Below are 8,158 nucleotides of genomic sequence, written 5' to 3'. Positions count from 1 at the left end.
AGAAAAGGGAATGAGCATGCAGACTTACTGACGGGAGAAGGTGGGCCATCTGAAAAGAAAACAGAGAAATTTCTTAAAGTTTTTTATTTATTTTTTGAGGCAGAGTCTTTGTATAGCCTTTTGCTTTTCGTTTGTTATATCAGTACTGGAATTCCAGGCATGCACTACTAAGCCAGGCCCCATTACTTGTTTCTTATATCTACTCCCTTTTGTTTTCTTTCCAATTGTTTTCCCTACTGAGGGATTTCTTACTGACATAAATGCTTGGAAAGTTTTTCTGATGGAAGACAGTTGGAAAATTTTGGAAAGTTGATAATCAGCTTGTGGAATTCTGGGTAACAGAAAAGTAAAAAGTGAAGGAAATAAAGCGTTTCAAGTGTCTTTATTAGAATGTAAGTCCTCATAGTCATCTCTGGACTTTGCTGCATGTATGGCAGAGAAGTTGTTACTTGTATAGCCGTCCCAACTGGGAAACAGAAATAGTATCTCTATCATTTCTTTCAGTTCAGTTTTCCTTCTGTATAGAAATCTCCTAATTTATAATCACTAGAACCATGGGGGAAAGTTGCTTTCCTTTTTTTTCCTTCCTCTTTAAATTTCTCTTTAGATGTTCTAGAACTTTAAGCTATTGCATCCTAACATAGATACATAAATTTTGGTTTAAGATTAGACACTAGGGGAGAACATTTTACTCCATTACAAATGGAAACAAACTTACGAGAGGTTCCTGGATCTGAAAAACAAAAAGAAATGAGTGTGAAGAAGCTGATAGAAGAGGAACTCGTTTTCCCACTATTCTTCTGGGAGGGAATACTGGAAGTGGCAATGGATCCTCATCTTGAATGGAAGGACTCAGAGTTTTGTGCATTTGCCATCACACCTTGGATAATTCTGCTTTGAACCTTTCAGGATAAGGAGATGATCTATCTCGTTCCTTTTTGCAATGACTGATAACTGCCTGAAATCTGGTGTGTGGGCTTTCCCTTCACAAATACAATTGTTTCCCCCCCCCCCCCCCCCCCCGTCCCTCCGTTCCCGTCCTCCCCCCCCCCCCCCTGCCTTAACAAGCAACTATCAACTTTAGCTTCTTCAGATCTCTGCCCTCTGGGTTGATACTGAGATTTATATTCTCCTCAGTTCATTCCTTTCCTGAGGGGAACAGGCACCAAATAGATGATGCAAAGAGTGAGAGAGAGAGAGAGAAGGACCACCAGTTTCCCCACCCATGGACAGAATCAAGCAGAAGGATGCCGATTGTTATGACCACAAAGGCAGCCCTGATATAATAACAGGCATGATACTTACAGGTTGCTTCTGAAGAATCAACTGGTGGGAAAACAGAAGGGAAAAGAGGAGCAATCAGCGTGTGTGGAACCAAGAGATCTCTGTTATTCCATGATTAGCTTTGGAGTGACTGCAGAGAGGGTGCCTGGAGCCCTAAACCCTGCTTCACTTTAGCTCAGTGCAGCCCTGCTCCAGTCCCAGGCCCAACTGTGTCAGTCTGGGACAGGAGAGTGGCTACAAAGTAATAAAGTGAGACACCCCCCCTCTGTCTTCTGGTACCCTTGGTTGAACTCAGGACTGCACACTCTTGCTTGGCTTTTATTGGCTAAAGGCTAAGAGCTCTACCACTTGAGCCAAACCTCTACCACTGCCTTTTTGGTGCTAACTGGAGATAAGAGTCCCACAGACTTTCCTGCTTGGACTGGCTTTGAACCTTAATCCTCAGATCTCAGCCTAGGATTACAGGTGTGAATCACTGGCACCTGGCAACACACTAGATTTTGATACTGGTTTTCCACCCCTCCCCGCAGCTAATCACATGAATTGTTCCTTTTGCTTTTTTTCCCCTCACATGTGATTCGTGATTTGTGGTTTGTGATTGTCTGATGTTCCTGCCAATGCTTATGACTGTGGCCCAGCGACTTTCATATCCTGTTTCTTGAAATGCAACAGCGAATGGGTGGCATTTGGGATGGGAGGGAAGGACAGGACTTGAGGAAACAGAAAGGCCTTGGAGAAGGCTGGGGAATTCAGAGATCAGCCCCTCCATGTTCCCTGGCAGGCTTGCCCCAGAATACTTGCAAGACCTTAGTTTGTTTCAATTTTATTGTATTTCCCCCCTTTAAAATTTCTTTTTAAAATTTGCTTTCCATTAGTCATTTTTCCCTACCTGGGCTCCCATTATCCCTGAGTAATTCAGAACTAGAAAACTTCTCCTACTGTTCTTCCTCTTGTGCTTTAGAAAAATCCATATTCTGGAAGCAATTATACCTATTACAGGGGGCATTTTTGAACACTTTTTTGAAAGGGGTGACAGTGAGCAACATGTACCGTCATAAACTGCTTTGGTAAATAGCAACTCCTTTGTACAGCTACTTAAAAGGTAATAATTTTTTTTTAAAAAAACAGACATTTGTTTAGTATGAAAACTACTGGGAAGTGTAAAAACCTGTTTGAAACTACTATTCTTAGGGCAGCTGAGAGAGTGGGCCAGGGACTAGGCCCCCTCAGCATGCAGAAGATGAAGAAACGAGAGAGAGAAAAGATCAGAGAAGGGACTTACCACTAGTTCCAGTATATTGCCCTGAAATAGAAAAAAAGGGGCTGGGAATATGGCCTAGTGGCAAGAGTGCTTGCCTCGCATACATGAAGCCCTGGGTTTGATTCCCCAGCACCACATATACAGAAAATGGCCAGAAGTGGCCCTGTGGCTCAAGTGGCAGAGTGCTAGCCTTGAGCAAAAAAGAAGCCAGGGACAGTGCTCAGGCCCTGAGTTCAAGGCCCAGGACTGGCCAAAAAAAAAAAAAAAGAAATAGAAAAAGAATGATTGTGATTGTTCACCATAAACAGGTATTTCACTGATGTTTTTCAAAGGACAGCAGTAAAGTTGGAGGCAAGCACTCTTGCCACTAGGCCATATTCTCAGCCCTAAAACACATAAAGCCTTTTTTTTTTTCTTTTGCCAGTCCTGTGGCTTGGATTCAGGGCCTGAGCACTGTCCCTGGCTTCTTTTTGCTCAAGGCTAGCACTCTACCCTTTGAGCCACAGTGCCACTTGTGGCTGTTTTCTGTATATGTGGTACTGGGGAATTGAACCCAGAGCTTCATGTATAAGAGGCAATCACTTTTGCCTCTAGGCCATATTCCCAGCCCACAGCAATAAAGTTGGTATTTGCAGGAATTTTATAATCTGAGTGTTCAGAGTGCCTGGCTCACATCTGTACTCCTAGCTACTCAGGAGACTGAGATCTGAGGATTTCAGTTTGCAGCCAGACCAGGCAGTAAAGTTCTTATGAGACTTTTACCTCCAATTAACCACTCACAAAAACCTGAAAGTGGAGCTTTGGCTCAAAATGGAAGAGTGCTAGCCTTGAGAAAAAGAGCTCAGGGACAGCACCAAGGCCCTGGGTTCAAGCCCTTCAACTGACAAAATAAATACATAAAAAATCTGAGTATTCAGGACTAACAATTTTTAAAATTATACTCTGCTGTATACAGCCTCCTCCTCCTCAGAACCAGAACTTCCTCTAGGAAACTGATGACTGTTTTAGTTAGAAGGGAGTACAACCACTTCATTCTTGCTGTTCTTTTCTTTTTGACTTTTGTCAGTCATGGGGCTGGAACTCAGGGCCTGAGCTTTTTCAACTCAAGGCTAGCACTCTACCACTTTGAGCCACAGCTCTATTCTGGTTTTCTGGTAATTAATCAGAGAGTCTAATGGAATTTTTTCTGCCCTGGCTGCCTTCAAACTGTGATCCTCTGAGCTTAGCCTCCTGAGCAGCCATTGTGTCAGCCATTGGCACCTGGTCATAGAGGTGAAATTCTTACTAGGATTCCTTTCCCCATCTTCCTCTGTCCTTTCCCCTCATGTCACTCTTGCTCAACCATCACAGTTTTGTCTTCTTATTCATTATACTCCTCAGATCCTCTTAATGACATCTTTGCTCAGAAAGCACATCTAATGGTTATTGATACATCCTTTCAACTACTTAACGGTATACTACCTATTAGGAATTTTAGGGCTATGTGTTTTCCATTTTCTAAAATATGATTGATTATATAGATGGCAAGGGTGGGTGGAAATGAAGGCTGAAACTAATAATATTCATTTGCTTTAAAGGAGAAATGTAAACATTTACCTCTGAAGGAGTTCAAGTCTTTCAGACATAGTAGGAAGCCATTAGAAATGAGGTTGTGTGTGTGTGTGTGTGTGTGTGTGTGTGTGTATACCTACAAGTATGTATATGTATCTATAGCAACTTACCAATAGGTCCTGGGGTTTGCACTAAAAAGAAATCCAAATTGACATATTAGTATGGTGACTTTGCAGAAGAATATATATATATATATATATATATATATATATATAAATATATATATTTAAATTCTATCCTAGAGGTGGGGGTTGGGGAGGTAGAGGAGAAGTGAAATCAGTTATGAGATCATGAGAGAACAAACTCAATCCAACTGTGGAGCAGAAGGCTGCCATATCCAGCCCGAAGGCTGAGGTTTCTGTTAGATGCTTGTCACTGTAGGAGACACTAGAGAAAGATGAATCTACTTTCCCTTCTGGTCAGTAATAGTGGAAGATATTGCTTTCTCAAGGATCGACCCTTGGTCTAAATATTTCTTACCATCTCTACATTTAGGTCTAGGCATGAGCATAGAAGAAAAGGAACCAGATTGTTCCTTCTCACAGTTTCCTTATTTGGGGAAACTAAATGAGTGGTTTCTGAGCAATAAACAAAATCTTTGTGATTTCCCATTGTGAGGCTTGAACTCAGGGCCTAAGTGCTGTCCCGAAGCTCTTTTACTCAAGATTAGTGCTCTACTGCCTTGAGCCACAGAGCCTCCTCTGGTTTTCTGGTGGTTAATTGGAGATAAGAGTCTCATGGACTTTCCTGCCTGGGCTGGCTTTGAGTTGCAATCCTCAGATCGCAGCCTCCCGAGTAGCTAGGATTACAAGCATGAGCCACTGGCTCCCAGCTTAAGCCTCCAATCTTTAACTTTGAAATAATTTTTAACTTTTTTATATGCAAAATAGCTAGAATGTGCTTTTCCAGATTTGGATGTCTTAGTCTATGAACAGTAGACAGCTAGAAATTTAACTTTTGTAAAGTAATTTAATATTTGCTTGGGTTTTTATCTATTATTATTATTATTATTATTATTATTATTAATATGCACCTTTGATTCTGAAGCGGAACTGTTAGGATACTTGCCTTTCAATATAAGTCAGTAAATCCTTGGATAGATGATTGCTTTAAATTTTGTTTCTTCTTACATTTCTTCCCCTTTCCATTCTTAATCTGTGACTTGTTGTACACCCAACTTTATTTGTACTCATTTATTCTCTTCTATCTGCCAGTGAATCTGATCTTTCTTCTTCTTTTTTCTACATTTATGTCCTCCTATCCTCCCATTTCTCCCTCTTTCACCAGTATTTTCATTGCCTGACTTCTACTTTTATGTTGTCATTGTTGATTTTGTTGTTTTTTTTTTTGCCAGTCCTTGGGCTTGAACTCGAGGCCTGAGCACTGTCCCTAAGCTTCCTTTGCTCAAGGCTAGCACTCTGCCACTTGAGCCACAGCACCACTTGCAGCTTTTTCTGTTTCTGTGGTTCTGAGGAATCGAACCCAGGGCTTCATGCATGCTAGGCAAGCACTCTACTGCTAAGCCACATTCCCAGCCTTGTCATTGTTGATTTTTTTCCACTTTCTCTTTCTTTAGGCTCTTTCCCTCTTGACTTTTCAGCACTGAAAGTTCATTTTATTCACTGTGAATAATACTAACACTAAAATGTGATAGTGGAAAGTAGAGCCAGTAAAACATCATTATTGACAACTCTAAATGTGGTTATAATACCTGCCTTACCCATAGATATTGGAATTTTGTATAAATCCAAGAAGATAATGCAAGAATGGGTATTTTTTTTTTGAGTGTTAAGGGTTGAACTCAGAACCTCAGACTTACCCAATTTGCTTGCTTGGCTTGTGTTCTACTGCTTGGACCACACCTCCAGCCTTGCTTTTTGCTGATTATTTTACAGATGCCTAGACTGTCTTGGAACTCAGCCTCTTGAGAAGCAATGGTTTCAAGTAGGAGGCACTGGTGTCCAGCTCCCCAAATGCGTCCTTGTAAGTCATTGTAGGAATTAGCTCCAAGAATGTGACAAATGTTGGACTCATATTTATCTATTACATGAATATAGAAGAACCTCAGGTGGTATTTCCTGAGTTTTATCATGTTAATATGTCTTACTTTTTGCTAGAAATATTATAATAAAGTATGTGTAATAAACTCTTTGACAAGGACAGGTCTTGGTTTATGAACACCTGATGAATTATGGTGTCTTGGAACCTATTATGTATACTATTTCTATGGGAAAATGTAATAGGGCAAATTATTAAAAATTGAGGAGACTAAAACCAAAATGCCTTAGAGAGAACCTTTCAGAGAAATTAGAAATGAAAAGAAACTTAAATTTTTTACTACTTTACAAAGTGAAGATAATCTAACAGGGATGAAAGAACTGCATGGAAAGCAAGATGCTTAGGTGCTATATTTTAAGTCTTCACTACATACTGGCTCAGAATTGTGGAATGATATACAAAGTGTGGGAGAAAGGACCAACCCTATCCCTATGGGGTTATTTTTTCCCTGTGTATTTCAGCATATATATATATATATATATATATGTACAAACATGTATGTGCAAATACATATATTTATATAAATAAATTATATATATAAAAGCTATAAAGCTCAAATATATATTAGAACCTGGCTGAACCCAGTCTAAGGGAGTTCTGTGAAGGATAATGAGACAGAAGAAGCACCGGACCTTTGAACTGGTGGGTGTAAATAATTGAAATAAAAATGAACTTACATTGTCAAGGACCAAAAAAGCATTATAGTTGAGATTAATATGACTTACCAATAGTTTTTTGAGAGAGCTCTGAAAAAAAACAACAAGCAAAGAAAAAATTTTAAAAAGTGAAAGAAATGAGTAGATGGCCTCCAACCCTAGAGAATAGGCATCGCGAAACGTGAGGTGAGTCGTAGCCAAGTAACTGACTTTTTATTGTTGGTGAAAATACTGTGGAAAAGTACAATATAGAAGGGCTTTTCTATCTAATGGATCTGTTGAGAGAGCAGGTTGTAGAGACACTAAGTAGGACTTACCTCTTGGGCCCATTTAATCCTTGTAGAAAATTAGAAAAACCACTCCTCATTTAAACTTTACTTCCTTCCTCTCTCCCTACTTTACTTTCCTCAGCTCACTCTGGTTTTAGAAGTCCTTTGTGTGCTGTTGGCAATGCTGTTGGCAATGCTATTTGCAAGCCACTGGGGCCTTCTCCAAGGGTCTACCCTCCACAGTACGAATGCTGTTTATCAACGATGTATGTTCACAGACTTACTAATGATTTACTTATTAATCACTGATTGGGTAGAAGAAACCCCCAAAGGCCAAGAAAATATGAACCCCAAACCTTTGAAATCCCATGGAAAGCAGGAAAAAAATTCATATGTCTTAGGGAGGGTATTTCAGGAAACGAACAGGCTCCATAATGTAGAATCAGACAGCAAACTTACTGATAGGTCCTGTAGATCCAGCTGAGAGAGAAAGAGAGTAGGGGAGAGGATGTCATTATATTAATCATGGTGAAGGAAATGCTTTTTTATCTAGTATACATTTTAAAGGGATTGTCATAAACGAAGATCAAGAGTTGCTTTTATGAAAAGCCTTGGCTAGGCTTCCTATTGTATAATACATAGGATCTAAAAGAATAGAGGCTTCTTTTTGTTTATAGTGATGATTGAAACCTTTTAGAGGATTGAGAAAGACTTATTCCATATTAATTTCACACACAAACACACACAAGATCAGATATCAGAGGGAGCAGAGTAGGGAAGAATTGAACTTGATACTTACGGATGGGTGCTGAGAATTGCACTGAAATAAAAAAAGGGGGGAAATCAGTGTGACATTGACACAATTCTCAAGCCACCAACATGTTTTATAAACATTAAAAATTTGTCTTTAAGTAGCTGTACAAAGGGGTTTTAATTCAACATGTCAGTTTATGAGTACAATGCATTTTGAACAGGGTCACTCCCTTCCACCGTTTTCCCCATCTCTTCCAACCCCATCC

The sequence above is a fragment of the Perognathus longimembris genome, chromosome 6 (genome assembly GCF_023159225.1).
Source record: "Perognathus longimembris pacificus isolate PPM17 chromosome 6, ASM2315922v1, whole genome shotgun sequence".
Lineage (NCBI taxonomy): Eukaryota > Metazoa > Chordata > Mammalia > Rodentia > Heteromyidae > Perognathus > Perognathus longimembris.
The sequence above is the reverse complement of the archived record's forward strand: the minus strand, read 5'-3'. Positions refer to the sequence as shown.